The sequence below is a fragment of the Lithobates pipiens genome, unplaced genomic scaffold (assembly GCF_037356315.1).
Source record: "Lithobates pipiens isolate NorthernLeopardFrog02 unplaced genomic scaffold, aLitPip1_a1.2 Scaffold_16, whole genome shotgun sequence".
In the NCBI taxonomy this organism is placed as follows: domain Eukaryota; kingdom Metazoa; phylum Chordata; class Amphibia; order Anura; family Ranidae; genus Lithobates; species Lithobates pipiens.
The window spans coordinates 576,685,655-576,704,991 of record NW_027507748.1 but is presented as its reverse complement, the minus strand read 5'-3'; the positions used below and the strand labels follow the sequence as shown (position 1 = coordinate 576,704,991).

Genomic DNA, 19,337 nt, shown 5'->3' with positions numbered 1-19,337 from the left:
TGGAAAAATTTGAAACATGTTCTAAATCTAAAGTCCATCTGATTTTTCCACAGCAAAGGTCCGATGAAGCCCACACACGATCGAATTCCGTCTGACCTTTGCTGTCGAAAAGTCCAGCCGTGTGCACACGGCATAAGAGTGATCATTGCCAAAAAAGCACATTTTCATGTTTTGGATATCTTTATGTATATGTAGCACCCCGCTAGTATGGATGCTACGATGTAAATGGTTAGGTTAGTGTAATTTGTTCCTCCGCCTAATGGGGGAGCTAGAGGCAAAGTTATCTTTAGCATTCTGCCTAACCGAGTGCTGCAAATTACTAGTCAGGACTGCTTATGATGTTTTGGTGCTGTTAAGTTTGCATGGGCTGCTCCTGCATTCTGGAAACTAACAGAGCTTTCCAGAACATAGGCTGGAGCTAGGCAAATGGGCAGCATGCATATGTATGCAGCACTGGCCAACTACAGGGGAGGGTGCCCCTGAGAATGCTGGGGCTGGCATGTATATTCAGGGAACAAGGGGCTCTGGGTCCTTCCCATAGTGGATTGCACCAGTCAGGGTGGAAGCAGCACTAGCTGCCATGCCATCTCAGGTGGGCGACCTGAGGGCCTGAAACTGGAATAGAAGAGTGGTTCTTCTAAGCTGTCTGAGGGGGAAATTTGCTGATGATCTGTCTGGTATCACTAAGAGAGGCTCTGTGGTATCTCAGGGACTAGTGCTGTTAACCCCCCTTTGCTGTCCCCTAGTCAGCTAGGAACCCAGCTAAAGAGAACACTGGCTAGTGATCTGAAGATATCTGTCTACCTGCTTACTGACTTGCTCAAGCTTCTTTACTCTTCTACAATGCTAAATCAGAAGTCTTCCATCTGCTCCCAGCAATGGACTTCAACTAATGCTCCATCTTAGAATAGCTAAATTCCCCAAGTTGTGCATAGTTTTGGTTTGGAGTATCCTACTACAAACCTATTACCCTGTCCAAGTTCCTCCAAAATAGAACTACAAAACACTTTGACTCAAACAAGCTGAAGTGACTGTGCATCTGGCTATGGAAATACCTTGTGCCTGGCTGTCAGTACAGAAGTGGGGAATACCTGGACAATACTCCAGCAGCTTCTACGGGGGTAGTGCTACAAATGGATACTTTTTAAGAAGGGCTTTGGACTGATGTGAGGTTAGTGTAATTATGTATGTAGTTACGTATGTTCCAAAACTTCCTACTCAAAATGTGGAGGCAGGTAAGGCTGACTCCACCCTGGTCGGATCATACATAAGACACTTTGGACCATTGTAATGTATGGTCACATGATCTCTACTATGTGACAGAAGGCAGTATTGCATCCACTGTTCAAAAGAGCATATCAGCAAAAACCTTTATACACTTATCATACTTAGGTATCCCAATAAATACAGTGTATACAATGGCCTCCTTCAGGCTTAAATCCTTTGCAGCTTTCCCTCAGACCATACACAAGGTGATGCAGGTAACTTCAAATGACAAGAAAATTACAAAAGGAAGTTTAAAGACTTGTGTAATTATTTACTTTATTTGAATGTTAAACATAAAATTAAAATAATCCACTCACATGTTCCAAATGAATAGTGTGCATGTAGCAGCCTCAAACGTTGACCACTGGTAGCCTGGCCAGATGCAGCTCAATGTCACACTAAGCTTCTCCTTTCGCTCATAATGCTGTGCTGATAAACCAAAGAAAGAAGCTGCACTCACTTCCAGCTTCAGTCTGTTGGATGTGCAGAGCTCATGGAGGAGCTGTCAGTGTAAGAAGAAACAAAAGGTTTCTGGGACGTGCTTCCTCTTTCTCAAGTCAATTGAGACTTGAGAAGGGGGTTCACACCTCCGAAACATGTCATTGTCATGGCAGCCAGCCACAGCTATCCAGGAAGTGAATTGTGAGCAACCACAGCCCCTTATAGAGGATAAACAAACCTACCAGTGAATCATGTGAGAGGCTGTTACAGGCTCATAATTCATTTGAAACACGTGGGTGGATTTTTTTTATTAACATTCAAATAAAGTGATTAATTGCTCTAGTCTGTGCACTTCCCTTTGTTGTTGTTTTTTTTTTATCTTAATTTTCAAAGAGCTCTTTATTTACAATTTCATCATACAGGTGATAGCACCAAATGATGTGTTTCAGACCTAATATCCTAATCCAAAGCTGTATCATATTGTTTCAGAAGAATTCCGGTAGGGGGGGAAAGACCCTAAAGCTATACAACTTAAGTGGAATTCTGTAAAATGCCAAAATAAGAAGGCAACATATGCTTCCAACAAACGGTTGGTTTTCGATCTTTACCAAAGTATAGTGCGATCTCCAAAGAGTACTTTTCCAAGAAAGACAGATTCTTAATTCCCAAATTAGGCTGTACTGTTTTTTCCTCAAGGGACTGTACAATATCCATTGTGTGCAGCTGTTTCCCCTTTTTAAGGATCATTACTGAGCAGTTAAAGTAAAGTTCAGAAAAAATGTCCAACTGTTCTTTATAAAGTACTGATTTGTCAAGATCTGTGTAAATACTGCTACCAAATCCCACCAGCACTGGTTGGAACACCCCCATCAAATCATTCTCTGCAGCTATTACCTTTTGTACCACCACCCTCTCCCTTTAGAATGTAAGCTCTACGAGCAGGGCCCTCCTGTACCTTTTGTATTGTACTGTAATTTTGTTGTCCCCCCTAAACATTGTAAAGCGCTGCGTAAACTGTTGGCGATGTATAAATCGATGATAATAATAATAACTGTTTATTGATTAGTTATGTCTAGTAAAGCTACCAATGTGATTACACAGGTTGTGTTTCCTGCAATCAATGTGCATTTCAAACACAGAACAGCATATTGCTAGATTACTTGGATGTAGTATAGAAGACAGTTCGAAGGCTGTGTTTGACCTCATTTGCCCATCAGGAAGTCCTATTGAGATGTATTTGCATTGCAGGCAGCAGGTCAAATGTAGCTTTTTCTGCATTTTTCATTTAAATTTGAGCAGCGCAGCATTGAAATGTAAAAAGGCAGTGTCTGACAACATTATTATGACTAACGCCGTATAGGCTGAAACGCGTCAACTCATTTTATCTGCGATTACACTGTGGCTTTTCAATAAAATGATTGAAAAAATGTTTTAGGAGCAACAACCAGAGTGCGGATCATCTTTCTTACAGTGTCTGACAACACCCATCAACACAAGTCCATACAATTACCATTAGTTCCACTTGTACTCAGGGCTGGTGCAAGGATTTTTGACACCCTAGGCGAAACCTCATTTTGGCGCCCCCCCCCCCCCCCCATTAGCTCTGCCCCTGACCCCACCCCTTTTCAATGCCCATGTATATGGTGGAGATGGTGGGGGGAGATTTTTGCAGCACCTCTCCACCTTTTCTTCAGCCCGTGAAGCACAGGCCCACACCAGGCTAACTGTGTAACTGCCTGTCCATACGAGCAGACAGATACACTGACAATGACTAAAATAATAATAAATGCACATTTTTTTTACCATTTTGCAAAAAGATCTGCATTTATTATTTTTTCACAAAGGTGAACTTGAACCTGCACACCTCAAATCACCCCAATTCCTGTATTTTCAGCACCTCAGATCACCCCAATTGCTTCATCAATCCCCTGAACACCTGTTCCTCGCTGCACCCCCCCCCCCCCCCACAACTCTGTTTATCTCTGTACCCTCCCTGCACCTGTGTACCCTCCCCGCACCTCTGCTTATCTCTGTACCCTCCCCGCACCTCTGTACCCTCCCCGCACCTCTGTTTATCTCTGTACCCTCCCCGCACCTCTGTACCCTCCCCGCACCTCTGTTTATCTCTGTACCCTCCCCGCACCTCTGTACCCTCCCCGCACCTCTGCTTATCTCTGTACCCTCCCTGCACCTCTGTACCCTCCCCGCACCTCTGCTTATCTCTGTACCCTCCCCGCACCTCTGTACCCTCCCCGCACCTCTGTTTATCTCTGTACCCTCCCCGCACCTCTGTACCCTCCCCGCACCTCTGTTTATCTCTGTACCCTCCCCGCACCTCTGTACCCTCCCCGCACCTCTGCTTATCTCTGTACCCTCCCCGCACCTCTGTACCCTCCCCGCACCTCTGCTTATCTCTGTACCCTCCCCGCACCTCTGTACCCTCCCCGCACCTCTGTTTATCTCTGTACCCTCCCCGCACCTCTGTACCCTCCCCGCACCTGTTTATCTCTGTACCCTCCCTGCACCTCTGTACCCTCCCCGCACCTCTGCTTATCTCTGTACCCTCCCCGCACCTCTGTACCCTCCCCGCACCTCTGTTTATCTCTGTACCCTTCCCGCACCTCTGTACCCTCCCCGCACCTCTGTTTATCTCTGTACCCTCCCCGCACCTCTGTACCCTCCCCGCACCTCTGTTTATCTCTGTACCCTCCCCGCACCTCTGTACCCTCCCCGCACCTCTGCTTTTCTCTGTACCCCCCGCACCTCTGTACCCTCCCCATACCTCTGTACCCCACTTCACCTCTGTACCCTCCCCGCACCTCTGTTTATCTCTATACCCTCCCTGCACCTCTGTACCCTGCCCGCACCTCTGTTTATCTTTTGTACCCCCCCTGCACCTGTGTTCCCCACAATCTGTTCCCCTGTAATCACCCCCCACACACCTGTTCCCCTCTGTAACCTCCCCCCCCACACACACGTACCCCTCTGTCCCCCCATACATCTGTTCCCCTCTGTAACCTCCTCCCCCCCCCCCCCCCCCCCCACACACACACACACACACACGTTTCCCTCTGCCCCCCCCCCCCATACATCTGTTCCCCTCTGTAACCTCCTTCTCCACACACACACACATGTTCCCCTCTGTCCCCCCCACACATCTGTTCCCCTCTGCCCCCCCACCCCCACACATCTGTTCCCCTCTGCCCCCCCACACATCTGTTCCCCTCTGCCCCCTCAAACATCTGTTCCTCTCTGCCCCCCCCCCCCACCTCTGTTCCCCTCTGACCCCCCAATACATCTGTTCCCTTCTGTAACCTCCTCCCCCCACACACACGTTCCTCTCTGCCCCCCTCACACATCTGTTCCCCTCTGTAAACCCCCCCCCCCCCCCCCCACACACACCTGTTTTCCTCTGTAACCCCCCCACACACATACACACACCTGTTTTCCTCTGTACCCCCCCACCTCTGTAACCCCTTCCCCCACATATCTTTTCTCCTCTTCCCCCCCCCCCAGCACATCAGTTCCTCTACGCACCCACCCCCACACCTCTGTCCTGTCCCTCTAACCCCCCCCCCCCCCCACACACAACTCTGTCCCCCTCTGCACATAATGCAATATGAACCTGACAGCAGTAAAAGTTTTTTTAAAAATTCAGGTTACTGGGTGCTGTTTTTTCACTGCCTGTGCACGCCATGGTAACCTCACTCCAAGCAGAGCAGCGCTGCTTCCTGTCCTCACAAAGTATCCTGACAGTCCAGGAGAAGGAGGGTGGGGAAATTTGCGTCAATCCCGAACTTACATGCAGCCGGGGGCTTCCATCTCATCCGGCCGGTTCCATGTATACTGTCTGCAGGCAAGCACTTCAGGGCGGGCCGGTGCTCTGCTCTTTGTCCAAGCTCTCTCCCCTCCTCTTCTCACTGCCGCCGCCGCCGCCGCCAGGGAACAATAGAGACCTGCGCTGCGTGTGGTGGTACAGACAGGTCACACTCACTGGCAGTGGCACTGTGATCATCAGGGGCGCGCAGCGGCGCAGGGGATGTTTTCTTTACTTCCTTTATAATGGATACAGTACCCCGCCGCCGCTGCACTGGCGCCTCTGATACTATATGGAGGAACTCGGGAGCAGAGCGGCTGCTTGTCAAGTTAATTGCTGAGGGAAAGAGGGAGTAAGATCACTAGCGGCCGGGCGCCCTAGGCGGCAGTGCGCCCTAGGCGGCTGCCTTGTTTGCCTAGTGGTAGCGCCGGCCCTGCTTGTACTACACTATCAGCACAAAGCAACTGCCAAATACACTGTGTTCAGGTGCATCTATCCCCATAGGCTCCATTCTATTAGAATGTAACACAATACTAAAATAAAATACTTAATATAGATTCAATATTTGTAGAAAACTATCTAATCAAATATTTACTGTACAAGTACAAATGCACATGCAACAATTTGAATGAGACCATTTTGACAGAACAACTCCATCACTATAAACAATCAGCGCTGGAGCAGTTGGTTTGAGCTAGATCTAAGGATATCAGACTGCGATTAATCTAATCCCTTTATAGGAGAAATCCCACTTTTCACTGAATACAAAGCTCCATCTGTAGCAGTAAGATGCCAAGTATATTAAGCCCATCACAACAGAGGCATCAAGACTTAGGGGCACACCAGTCTATCAAATAGAACAGCATGATGTGCCAGTGTAAAGAACATCTTATGTACAGTGCATTCGCTGGTGGACAGCAAAAAACAAAACAAAAAAAAAACATTTTTATTATAAAGGCAGTACTTTAAAAGTTATATTACAGATCAAAGAAAAGTGTCATGAGAGAAATGTGTGGGCTGACAACATTGCTGACCTCCTTCTAAAAGATTTTGCTGCCTAGTTTACATGCTGGTCTGGCAGGATTTCCAAAACTGCAAATCCAGTACAACCAAGGTAAAACTCTTGTCCCAGGTTAGCATCAGCTGGTAGGCAAGCAAGTAGAATTTTATGTAGGTCTGTAGTAGAAATACACTTACTTCTAACATGACAGGTTTCCTTGTCATAAATGAAACTGCCAAATTATGATTTGAATTGCCAGAATCATGTTGCTAGAATGAAAAATCTGTAATCCGTAAGCATAACTACTTTACCAAATAGAGACAGAAAGATGTCACCATGAATTTAATGTACATCTAAAGGCCCCTATATGACAGACTTGTAGGCAGGTGCAGTCTGCTTTCTCCAGTGTAGGTGGCACCAAACAGGAGCGTCATTACAGACTGAAGAGGAAGTCAAGGGAAACTCAGAGGTTCTGAGGTTTCCTGGAGGCAGCATTCTGGTTGGCTGCTCTGTGTCCAGATGACCAACTTGGGTAAGTAGAGCCTTTTTAAGTTCCCGTGGGTAGTGTAGGGACAGGTTACCCATCTGTCAGGGACAGCACTAGTGGCAGGGAAAAATTCTAGTTGAGGAGGGAAAACTAAGGCCGCGTACACACGGGCGGACTGTTCGCCCAACTTTGTCCGCTGAACAGTGTTTGGGCGGACAGTCCGCTCGTGTGTGGGCTTTCAGCGGACAGTTTCAGCGGACAGTTTGACGGACAAGGTTTTTCGGAAATTCCGTAAAACTGTCCGCTGAAACCTTGTTTCAGCGAACAGTCCGCTCGTGTGTAGGCTTGTTCGTCAAACAAAGTTGCGCGCATGCTCAGAAAGGATTTTCACGCCGAAAGCTATAATGCAGTGTATAGGACGTCGTATTTTTCGTCCCGTCGTACGTGCCGTTCACGTCATCGCGCACGGTTTCAGCAAACTGTTCGTCCGTCGTGTGTGGCCATGTCCGTCCATGCTAAGTTTGAGCGGACTGTTTGCCGAAACTGTTGGACGGACAAAGTTGGGCGAACAGTCCGCGCGTGTGTACGCGGCCTTAGAGTTCGCAATCTCTCTGGACATCTTACCATTTGGGCACAAGGTAGCCAGCCGCATTCTGCCCCTCCTAACAGTTTGGCTGAAAACTGCAGCACTACATGCTGTTGGAATTCATGAGTGCACCTGGTTGGGCCTTCTCCCACTGGGTTGCTGTGAACTGTTTTTGCTCTACTTAAATACAAGTTCTTCGCATTGCATTCAGCCTGTGTGTGTTATTGCTGCTGCACCACACTGCACCCACCTACAGTCTAAACAAGTACCAAATACTAGTGATGGACGAACTTCCGACGGGACGTTTCGCGAACGCGAAACGCGAACGGACACAAACGTTCGCGAAAACGACCGTTCGCCGCGGGCTCCATTGACTTCAATGGGAGGCGAATTTCGCAAACCTTTAGGTCGAATTTGCGGCCACGGGGTAATTATTAGGGGGTAGCACGTAGTCCCACCACCTGGACAATAGCATAATACATGTATGAGGTGAATTTGGGATCGATAACTACAAGCATTTTTTTTTTATTTGGGAAATTGTTCTGACAATTCAGGACTATGGAGCTAATGAAGGCAATGGAGGAGAGGGAAGGTCAGGGACCAGGGTAGGCAAACAAGAGGGTGCAGGAGATACAGAGCACTGACAGCAGCACCGTAATACAGAGCACTGACATCAGCACCGTGACATACAGCGCTGACAGCAGCTCCGTGACATACAGCGCTGACAGCAGCTCCGTGACATACAGCGCTGACAGCAGCTCCGTGACATACAGCGCTGACAGCAGCTCCGTGACATACAGCGCTGACAGCAGCTCCGTGACATACAGCGCTGACAGCAGCACCGTGACATACAGCGCTGACAGCAGCTCCGTGACATACAGCGCTGACAGCAGCTCCGTGACATACAGCGCTGACAGCAGCTCCGTGACATACAGCACTGACAGCAGCTCCGTGACATACAGCGCTGACAGCAGCTCCGTGACATACAGCGCTGACAGCAGCACCGTGACACACAGCGCTGACAGCAGCTCCGTGACATACAGCGCTGACAGCAGCTCCGTGACATACAGCGCTGACAGCAGCTCCGTGACATACAGCGCTGACAGCAGCTCCGTGACATACAGCGCTGACAGCAGCTCCGTGACATACAGCGCTGACAGCAGCTCCGTGACATACAGCGCTGACAGCAGCTCCGTGACATACAGCGCTGACAGCAGCTCCGTGACATACAGCGCTGACAGCAGCTCCGTGACATACAGCGCTGACAGCAGCTCCGTGACATACAGCGCTGACAGCAGCACCGTAAGCAGCCCCAGGAGGAAGTCAGCACAGCACAGGGATGGTGTGATCCCCTCATAATAAGAACCCCCAGGAGGAAGTCAGCACAGCACAGGGATGGTGGGAGCCCCTCATAATAAGAACACCCAGGAGGAAGTCAGCACAGCACAGGGATGGTGGGAACCCCTCATAATAAGCAGCCCCAGTAGAAATATGACACCGCTCAACCTCTTCAAAGAGGAGGGTAGGGGCATATAGTACGGTGTGCTTTTTTGGGTCAGGGAAGTGAGCCAAATGAATTAAGAAGGTCTGTGTGCTTGATTCCAAAAATTGTTTATAGACATATACATGGTCTACTGATCACATGTGTTGAATTCCTCCGAGATCCATGCCTCATTCATTTTTAGAAATGTGAGGTAGTTAACACTGTGGTGAGCTAGGCGAGTACGCTTATCGGTCACAATCCCCCCTGCTGCGCTGAACGTCCTTTCGGACAGGACACTGGATGAGGGGCAAGCCAACAGTTCGATTGCAAATTGGGCAAGCTCTGGCCAGAGGTCAAGCCTGCCCACCCAGTAGTCTAGGGGTTCATCACTCCTCAGAGCGTCCACATCGGCCGTTAACCCAATGTAGTCGGACACCTGACGGTCTAGGCGTTCCCTGATGCTGGATCCGGATGACACCTGTCGATGGGTCGGCTGAAAGAATGACCTCATATCCGAAGTCACCAACACATCTTCAAACCGGCCTCTTCTTGCAGGCGCTGTTGGATTGGTACCCGCAAATCCTTCTCTGGGAGTGGGAATTGCTCCTCTGCCAGCGCACGCAAAAGCAGAATGCAGCATTTCTCGAAGCAAGGCCTGGAAGTGCTGCATTCTGACAGCCCTCTGCGACGGCGGTAACATTTCCGCCATTTTGTGTTTGTACCGGGGGTCTAAGTACGTTGCCACCCAGTACTGGTCCTTGACCCTCATGCTTTTTATACGGGGGTCCCTATTAAAACACTGGAGCATGAAGGCCCCCATTTGCACTAAAGTGGAAGCGGTGTGGTGGCCTGGCTCCTGCTCATCATCCAGGATAATGTCGTCCTCTTCATTCTCCTCTCCCCATCCTCGCACAACAGGGATCCCAGAAAGGTTTAAAGCATGCTCTTCTTGCTCCTGCTCATCCGCCCCGGCACCATCCTCCTCTGACTCCTCATCAGACTCCTGTTGTTGACTTGTCTCAGATAGAGTAGCCCCCCCTGGGAATTCATCCAGCATTGCGACTTCCTCATCTTCCCGCTCCTGCTCCTCCACAGCCTGATCAATGACACGACGCAATGCACGCTCCAGAAAGAAGGCATAAGGTACCATGTCACTGATGGCGCCATGGCTGCGACTGACCAGTTTGGTGATCTCCTCAAATGGCCGCAGAAGTCTGCATGTGTCGCGCATGAGCAGCCACTGGCGCGGTGAAAAAAAACCCAGCTCCCCAGAACCGTTTCTTTCGCAGAGTTCATACAGGTAGACGTTAACTGCACGTTTCTGCTGGAGCAGCCTATCAAGCATATAGAAGGTTGAGTTCCATCGCGTCGGGCAATCGCAAATAAGACGTCTGACCGGCAGATGGTGTCGCCGCTGAATGTCAGCAAGGCGAGCCATGGCCGTGTAAGATCTTCTGAAATGGGCCGAGATTTTCCTTGCCTGCCGCAAGATGTCCTGGACCCCAGGGTATTTGACAAGGAATCGCTGCACGACCAAGTTTAAGACGTGTGCCATGCACGGCACGTGCGTGATTTTGCCCTGTTTCAATGCGCTAAGCAGATTGGCACCGTTGTCACACACCACTTTACCAACTGTCAAATTGAGCGGTGTTAGCCACTCATCTGCCTGTGAACGCAAAGCTGAAAGGAGTGCCGGGCCAGTGTGGCTCTTTGCTTCCAGGCACAACAGACGCAGCACGGCATGGCAACGTCTCACCTGGCATGTGGAATAGGTTCTGGGGAGCTTGGGCGGTGCAGTGGAAGAGACGCTAGCAGCGGAAAAGGAGGAGGCAGCTGAGGAGGAGAGGGAGGAGGATGGAGTAGGAGGAGGAGAAGAAGAGTCAGGCCTGCATGCAATCCGTGGCGGTAAAACCAAATCTACACGGGTGCCACGGGTTACATGCTTGACGGCCGTCAGAAGGTTCACCCAGTGGGCAGTAAAACTGATATACCTTCCCTGCCCGTGTTTGCTAGACCACGTGTCTGTGGTCAGATGTATCTTGGCACCGACACTGTGTGCCAGAGATACATTCACTTGCCGCTGAACATGGCCATATAGCTCTGGGATGCCCTTCTCTGAGAAATACTTCCTTCCTGGGACCTTCCATTGTGGTGTTCCAATGGCCACAAATTTGCGAAAGGCCTCCGAGTCCACCAGTTTATATGGCAGTAGTTGGCGGGCTATGAGTTCTGACAAGCCAGCCGCCAACCGTTGGGCAAGAGGGTTATCCGGCGTCATCATTTTTTTACGCTCAAACATTAGGCCCACGGAAGCCTGCCTTTTTGCAGAAAAATGTGAGCTTGGCGTGATGGAAGGTGGAGTGGAGGACAATTGTGAGGAGAGAGGAGAAGGAGAAGTAGAAGACGAGGCTGGACGGTGAGAGCCTGCAGTGTGGCTTTGTGTGTTCCGTTGCTCCCACTGGGCTCGGTGATGGCTGCTCATGTGCCTTCTTAAGGCGGTCGTCCCTAGGTGAGTATTGGGCTTACCGCGACTAACGCGTTGACTGCAAAGATTGCAGATGGCAACGCTATTGTCAGCAGCGGACACGTTAAAAAAAGCCCACACTGCGGAGCCATGTGCCGGTGTCCTGGGAGCGCCAGATGTGACCGTACATGGTCGATGACTCGCTCCTGATACATTTGCAGTCTGCTTTGTCCCTGCTGTGCAATGTAAGTCATTGCTGCTTCTCCTCCCTATCTGCTGGTCCATATCTCCCTCTGAACTCCCCTCCTCTTCCTCTCTTGTGGGCACCCACGTGACATCACTAGACACGTCATCATCAACGTCACCTTCCCCACCGCTATAAGTAGAGTAGGCAGCAACACCGGGGACCAACCTCCTCCTTGGGCTGATCTGGGTACTGGCGTCAGACTGCTGAGTAGCGCTTGTTGCTACCTCCTCTTCCTGATCCAATACCAAGAGTGGCTGCGCATCAGAAATGTCCTCTTGATATGGATCGGAAAATAATTCCAGTGACTCAAGCGGAAGGTATGTGGTGGTGGTGGTGGTGGTCGTGTTGTTGGTGGTAGTGTCTTTGGGGGTGCACATAGCAGAGAGTGAAGAAGAGGGTGCAGATCGAGAGGATGAGGAGGGTGCAGAAGAGTAAGGCTGAGCGAGCCACTCAACCAAGTCTGGTGCATCCTTTAAAGTAATTGAACGCACCTTCTGCAACTTCCCACTTTGGCTCAAGCCTGTTGCTCCTGCCCTACCCCTACCACCCCTGCGGAAGGGCCTGCCTCTTCCTCTGCATGTCATTTTTTAAATGACCCTGTGACAAAACTCTTAGTCCCTATACCGCTGAAGGACTGCTGCAGTATAGGTGAGCGGTCAGCAGTGGTGCACGTCAACCCTATCTATTGTGGACCTATAGCGGTCCTTACAGAACAGCAGACTGTACCGCACTCAAGCCTATGTACCGTAGCACCCTATACCAAGTTACCAGTCCTTATAAGAACTTTTGTGGACCAAGCAGGTTGTGTATTAGTGTTTAGCAGACTGTACGTCAGTCCCTATACCGCTGAAGGACTGCTGCAGTATAGGGCAGCGGTCAGCAGTGGTGCACGTCAACCCTATCTATTGTGGACCGATAGCGGTCCTTACAGAACAGCAGACTGTACCGCACTCAAGCCTATGTACCGTAGCACCCTATACCAAGTTACCAGTCCTTATAAGAACTTTTGTGGACCAAGCAGGTTGTGTATTAGTGTTTAGCAGACTGTACGTCAGTCCCTATACCGCTGAAGGACTGCTGCAGTATAGGGCAGCGGTCAGCAGTGGTGCACGTCAACCCTATCTATTGTGGACCGATAGCGGTCCTTACAGAACAGCAGACTGTACCGCACTCAAGCCTATGTACCGTAGCACCCTATACCAAGTTACCAGTCCTTATAAGAACTTTTGTGGAACAAGCAGGTTGTGTGTTAGTGATTAGCAGACTGTACGTCAGTCCCTATACCGCTGAAGGACTGCTGCAGTATAGGTGAGCGGTCAGCAGTGGTGCACGTCAACCCTATCTATTGTGGACCGATAGCGGTCCTTACAGAACAGCAGACTGTACCGCACTCAAGCCTATGTACCGTAGCACCCTATACCAAGTTACCAGTCCTTATAAGAACTTTTGTGGACCAAGCAGGTTGTGTATTAGTGTTTAGCAGACTGTACGTCAGTCCCTATACCGCTGAAGGACTGCTGCAGTATAGGGCAGCGGTCAGCAGTGGTGCACGTCAACCCTATCTATTGTGGACCGATAGCGGTCCTTACAGAACAGCAGACTGTACCGCACTCAAGCCTATGTACCGTAGCACCCTATACCAAGTTACCAGTCCTTATAAGAACTTTTGTGGAACAAGCAGGTTGTGTGTTAGTGATTAGCAGACTGTACGTCAGTCCCTATACCGCTGAAGGACTGCTGCAGTATAGGTGAGCGGTCAGCAGTGGTGCACGTCAACCCTATCTATTGTGGACCGATAGCGGTCCTTACAGAACAGCAGACTGTACCGCACTCAAGCCTATGTACCGTAGCACCCTATACCAAGTTACCAGTCCTTATAAGAACTTTTGTGGACCAAGCAGGTTGTGTATTAGTGTTTAGCAGACTGTACGTCAGTCCCTATACCGCTGAAGGACTGCTGCAGTATAGGGCAGCGGTCAGCAGTGGTGCACGTCAACCCTATCTATTGTGGACCGATAGCGGTCCTTACAGAACAGCAGACTGTACCGCACTCAAGCCTATGTACCGTAGCACCCTATACCAAGTTACCAGTCCTTATAAGAACTTTTGTGGAACAAGCAGGTTGTGTGTTAGTGATTAGCAGACTGTACGTCAGTCCCTATACCGCTGAAGGACTGCTGCAGTATAGGTGAGCGGTCAGCAGTGGTGCACGTCAACCCTATCTATTGTGGACCGATAGCGGTCCTTACAGAACAGCAGACTGTACCGCACTCAAGCCTATGTACCGTAGCACCCTATACCAAGTTACCAGTCCTTATAAGAACTTTTGTGGACCAAGCAGGTTGTGTATTAGTGTTTAGCAGACTGTACGTCAGTCCCTATACCGCTGAAGGACTGCTGCAGTATAGGGCAGCGGTCAGCAGTGGTGCACGTCAACCCTATCTATTGTGGACCGATAGCGGTCCTTACAGAACAGCAGACTGTACCGCACTCAAGCCTATGTACCGTAGCACCCTATACCAAGTTACCAGTCCTTATAAGAACTTTTGTGGAACAAGCAGGTTGTGTGTTAGTGATTAGCAGACTGTACGTCAGTCCCTATACCGCTGAAGGACTGCTGCAGTATAGGTGAGCGGTCAGCAGTGGTGCACGTCAACCCTATCTATTGTGGACCGATAGCGGTCCTTACAGAACAGCAGACTGTACCGCACTCAAGCCTATGTACCGTAGCACCCTATACCAAGTTACCAGTCCTTATAAGAACTTTTGTGGACCAAGCAGGTTGTGTATTAGTGTTTAGCAGACTGTACGTCAGTCCCTATACCGCTGAAGGACTGCTGCAGTATAGGGCAGCGGTCAGCAGTGGTGCACGTCAACCCTATCTATTGTGGACCGATAGCGGTCCTTACAGAACAGCAGACTGTACCGCACTCAAGCCTATGTACCGTAGCACCCTATACCAAGTTACCAGTCCTTATAAGAACTTTTGTGGACCAAGCAGGTTGTGTGTTAGTGTTTAGCAGACTGTACGTCAGTCCCTATACCGCTGAAGGACTGCTGCAGTATAGGGCAGCGGTCAGCAGTGGTGCACGTCAACCCTATCTATTGTGGACCGATAGCGGTCCTTACAGAACAGCAGACTGTACCGCACTCAAGCCTATGTACCGTAGCACCCTATACCAAGTTACCAGTCCTTATAAGAACTTTTGTGGAACAAGCAGGTTGTGTGTTAGTGATTAGCAGACTGTACGTCAGTCCCTATACCGCTGAAGGACTGCTGCAGTATAGGTGAGCGGTCAGCAGTGGTGCACGTCAACCCTATCTATTGTGGACCGATAGCGGTCCTTACAGAACAGCAGACTGTACCGCACTCAAGCCTATGTACCGTAGCACCCTATACCAAGTTACCAGTCCTTATAAGAACTTTTGTGGACCAAGCAGGTTGTGTATTAGTGTTTAGCAGACTGTACGTCAGTCCCTATACCGCTGAAGGACTGCTGCAGTATAGGGCAGCGGTCAGCAGTGGTGCACGTCAACCCTATCTATTGTGGACCGATAGCGGTCCTTACAGAACAGCAGACTGTACCGCACTCAAGCCTATGTACCGTAGCACCCTATACCAAGTTACCAGTCCTTATAAGAACTTTTGTGGACCAAGCAGGTTGTGTATTAGTGTTTAGCAGACTGTACGTCAGTCCCTATACCGCTGAAGGACTGCTGCAGTATAGGGCAGCGGTCAGCAGTGGTGCACGTCAACCCTATCTATTGTGGACCGATAGCGGTCCTTACAGAACAGCAGACTGTACCGCACTCAAGCCTATGTACCGTAGCACCCTATACCAAGTTACCAGTCCTTATAAGAACTTTTGTGGACCAAGCAGGTTGTGTATTAGTGTTTAGCAGACTGTACGTCAGTCCCTATACCGCTGAAGGACTGCTGCAGTATAGGGCAGCGGTCAGCAGTGGTGCACGTCAACCCTATCTATTGTGGACCGATAGCGGTCCTTACAGAACAGCAGACTGTACCGCACTCAAGCCTATGTACCGTAGCACCCTATACCAAGTTACCAGTCCTTATAAGAACTTTTGTGGAACAAGCAGGTTGTGTGTTAGTGATTAGCAGACTGTACGTCAGTCCCTATACCGCTGAAGGACTGCTGCAGTATAGGTGAGCGGTCAGCAGTGGTGCACGTCAACCCTATCTATTGTGGACCGATAGCGGTCCTTACAGAACAGCAGACTGTACCGCACTCAAGCCTATGTACCGTAGCACCCTATACCAAGTTACCAGTCCTTATAAGAACTTTTGTGGACCAAGCAGGTTGTGTATTAGTGTTTAGCAGACTGTACGTCAGTCCCTATACCGCTGAAGGACTGCTGCAGTATAGGGCAGCGGTCAGCAGTGGTGCACGTCAACCCTATCTATTGTGGACCGATAGCGGTCCTTACAGAACAGCAGACTGTACCGCACTCAAGCCTATGTACCGTAGCACCCTATACCAAGTTACCAGTCCTTATAAGAACTTTTGTGGAACAAGCAGGTTGTGTGTTAGTGATTAGCAGACTGTACGTCAGTCCCTATACCGCTGAAGGACTGCTGCAGTATAGGTGAGCGGTCAGCAGTGGTGCACGTCAACCCTATCTATTGTGGACCGATAGCGGTCCTTACAGAACAGCAGACTGTACCGCACTCAAGCCTATGTACCGTAGCACCCTATACCAAGTTACCAGTCCTTATAAGAACTTTTGTGGACCAAGCAGGTTGTGTATTAGTGTTTAGCAGACTGTACGTCAGTCCCTATACCGCTGAAGGACTGCTGCAGTATAGGGCAGCGGTCAGCAGTGGTGCACGTCAACCCTATCTATTGTGGACCGATAGCGGTCCTTACAGAACAGCAGACTGTACCGCACTCAAGCCTATGTACCGTAGCACCCTATACCAAGTTACCAGTCCTTATAAGAACTTTTGTGGACCAAGCAGGTTGTGTGTTAGTGTTTAGCAGACTGTACGTCAGTCCCTATACCGCTGAAGGACTGCTGCAGTATAGGGCAGCGGTCAGCAGTGGTGCACGTCAACCCTATCTATTGTGGACCGATAGCGGTCCTTACAGAACAGCAGACTGTACCGCACTCAAGCCTATGTACCGTAGCACCCTATACCAAGTTACCAGTCCTTATAAGAACTTTTGTGGAACAAGCAGGTTGTGTGTTAGTGATTAGCAGACTGTACGTCAGTCCCTATACCGCTGAAGGACTGCTGCAGTATAGGTGAGCGGTCAGCAGTGGTGCACGTCAACCCTATCTATTGTGGACCGATAGCGGTCCTTACAGAACAGCAGACTGTACCGCACTCAAGCCTATGTACCGTAGCACCCTATACCAAGTTACCAGTCCTTATAAGAACTTTTGTGGACCAAGCAGGTTGTGTATTAGTGTTTAGCAGACTGTACGTCAGTCCCTATACCGCTGAAGGACTGCTGCAGTATAGGGCAGCGGTCAGCAGTGGTGCACGTCAACCCTATCTATTGTGGACCGATAGCGGTCCTTACAGAACAGCAGACTGTACCGCACTCAAGCCTATGTACCGTAGCACCCTATACCAAGTTACCAGTCCTTATAAGAACTTTTGTGGACCAAGCAGGTTGTGTATTAGTGTTTAGCAGACTGTACGTCAGTCCCTATACCGCTGAAGGACTGCTGCAGTATAGGGCAGCGGTCAGCAGTGGTGCACGTCAACCCTATCTATTGTGGACCGATAGCGGTCCTTACAGAACAGCAGACTGTACCGCACTCAAGCCTATGTACCGTAGCACCCTATACCAAGTTACCAGTCCTTATAAGAACTTTTGTGGAACAAGCAGGTTGTGTGTTAGTGATTAGCAGACTGTACGTCAGTCCCTATACCGCTGAAGGACTGCTGCAGTATAGGGCAGCGGTCAGCAGTGGTGCACGTCAACCCTATCTATTGTGGACCGATAGCGGTCCTTACAGAACAGCAGACTGTACCGCACTCAAGCCTATGTACCGTAGCACCCTATACCAAGTTACCAGTCCTTATAAGAACTTTTGTGGAACAAGTGAGTTGTGAATGTTTAGCAGACTGCAGCAGAAGGGCAGCAGTCAAGTATAATATCCTTTCTATATTTGGAAGAAAGAATATTATACATGTACAAGCCTATTACTGTACCACTGATACCAGTCCTGAAAAGAACCTTTGTGGAACTAATAATAACAGCAAGTCTTTAAAATTACCCTCACTGCCTGACAACACTGCTTCCTTCCTGTCCCTATACAAATTGGCAAAAAAAGAGAACGATTAGTGGTTACTGGAACAGCTCTTTTGTGGACCTTGATAGTAACAGCTAATGATGATGATGATGATGATGATGATGAAAGACTAATCTGGCTGTCCCTGTAGCATACACCGTCCTTTCCCTTTCTCTAAACTAACAAAAGACACTCAGGCTGCTGCAAGAATCAGCAGCACAGCAAACCTATCAACACCTAACACCTATACCAGTCCTGAAAAGAACTTTTGTGTACCAAATAGCTAGTGGTTTATCTCTCCCTACTCCACACAGGAACCTGTCCCTATCTTAACAGAAGAAAGAATGTAAAATGGCCACCGGATCGGGTGTATTTATAGGTTAGGGGGAATGTACAAGTGTCCATGTGCTGTCATGTCTCAATTGGCTGTCCTGTATCACATGATAAACGTGTCACCAAAGGTTAAAGTTCTTGTATACATTAAACACGTAAGTCCGCCGCGGCGAACGACGGAAAAAGGCGTTCGAACGTGCGGACCGCGAATGTCGGAAATTCGCCGCGAAACGACCGCCGGGCGAACCGTTCGGCCATCACTACCAAATACAGTTGCTATGTGATGCACAAGCGTTATAAGGTAAACAATAACTTAATTTACCTTCCTTGACTGATCTTAAGTCTACTTCAAATAAAATGTTGGGATAAACCTAAATAGTCTTACAACAGTCCCCTCTCCCAACACCTAAGTTGACTAACCTGTGTAAGAAAGATGTGTATATTTACCTATTTTCAGCTTGTCCCCAGAGCTGATGCGTGTGCCCGGCAGGCGCGATGACCGCCTGGTACCCACGATCGCTCGTGACAGAGCAAGAACCGGGATCTGTGTGTGTAAACACACAAATCCCGGTTCTCTCAGGGGAGCGGAGACAGATCGTGTGTTCATACTAAGTATCCCTCCAGTTGGAAAACACACCTAGGGAACACAGTTACTCCATTGATCGCCCTATAGTGTTAACCCCTTTCCTGCCAGTGACATTTATACAGTAATCAATGACTATTTTTAGCTCTGATCACTGTATAAATGTCAATGGTCCCAAAATAGTGTCAAAAGTGTCCGATCTGTCCGCCAAAATGTCGCAGTCCTGATCAAAATCGCAGATCGCCGCCATTACTAGTAAAAAAAAAAAATATTTAATGACATAAACCTATCTCCTATTTTGTAGACGCTATAACTTTTGCGCAAACCAATCAATATGCGCTTATTGCAATTTTTTTTACCATA

At 49.2% G+C, this 19,337-nt stretch overlaps 1 protein-coding gene across 1 annotated transcript in view; it reads right to left on the bottom strand.

Annotated features, from left to right (window-relative positions):
- The window catches only part of PPP1R1A (protein phosphatase 1 regulatory inhibitor subunit 1A), a 337,467-nt gene that overhangs the window by 60,868 nt on the left and 257,262 nt on the right, over positions 1 to 19,337 (bottom strand). The window lies entirely within an intron of this gene.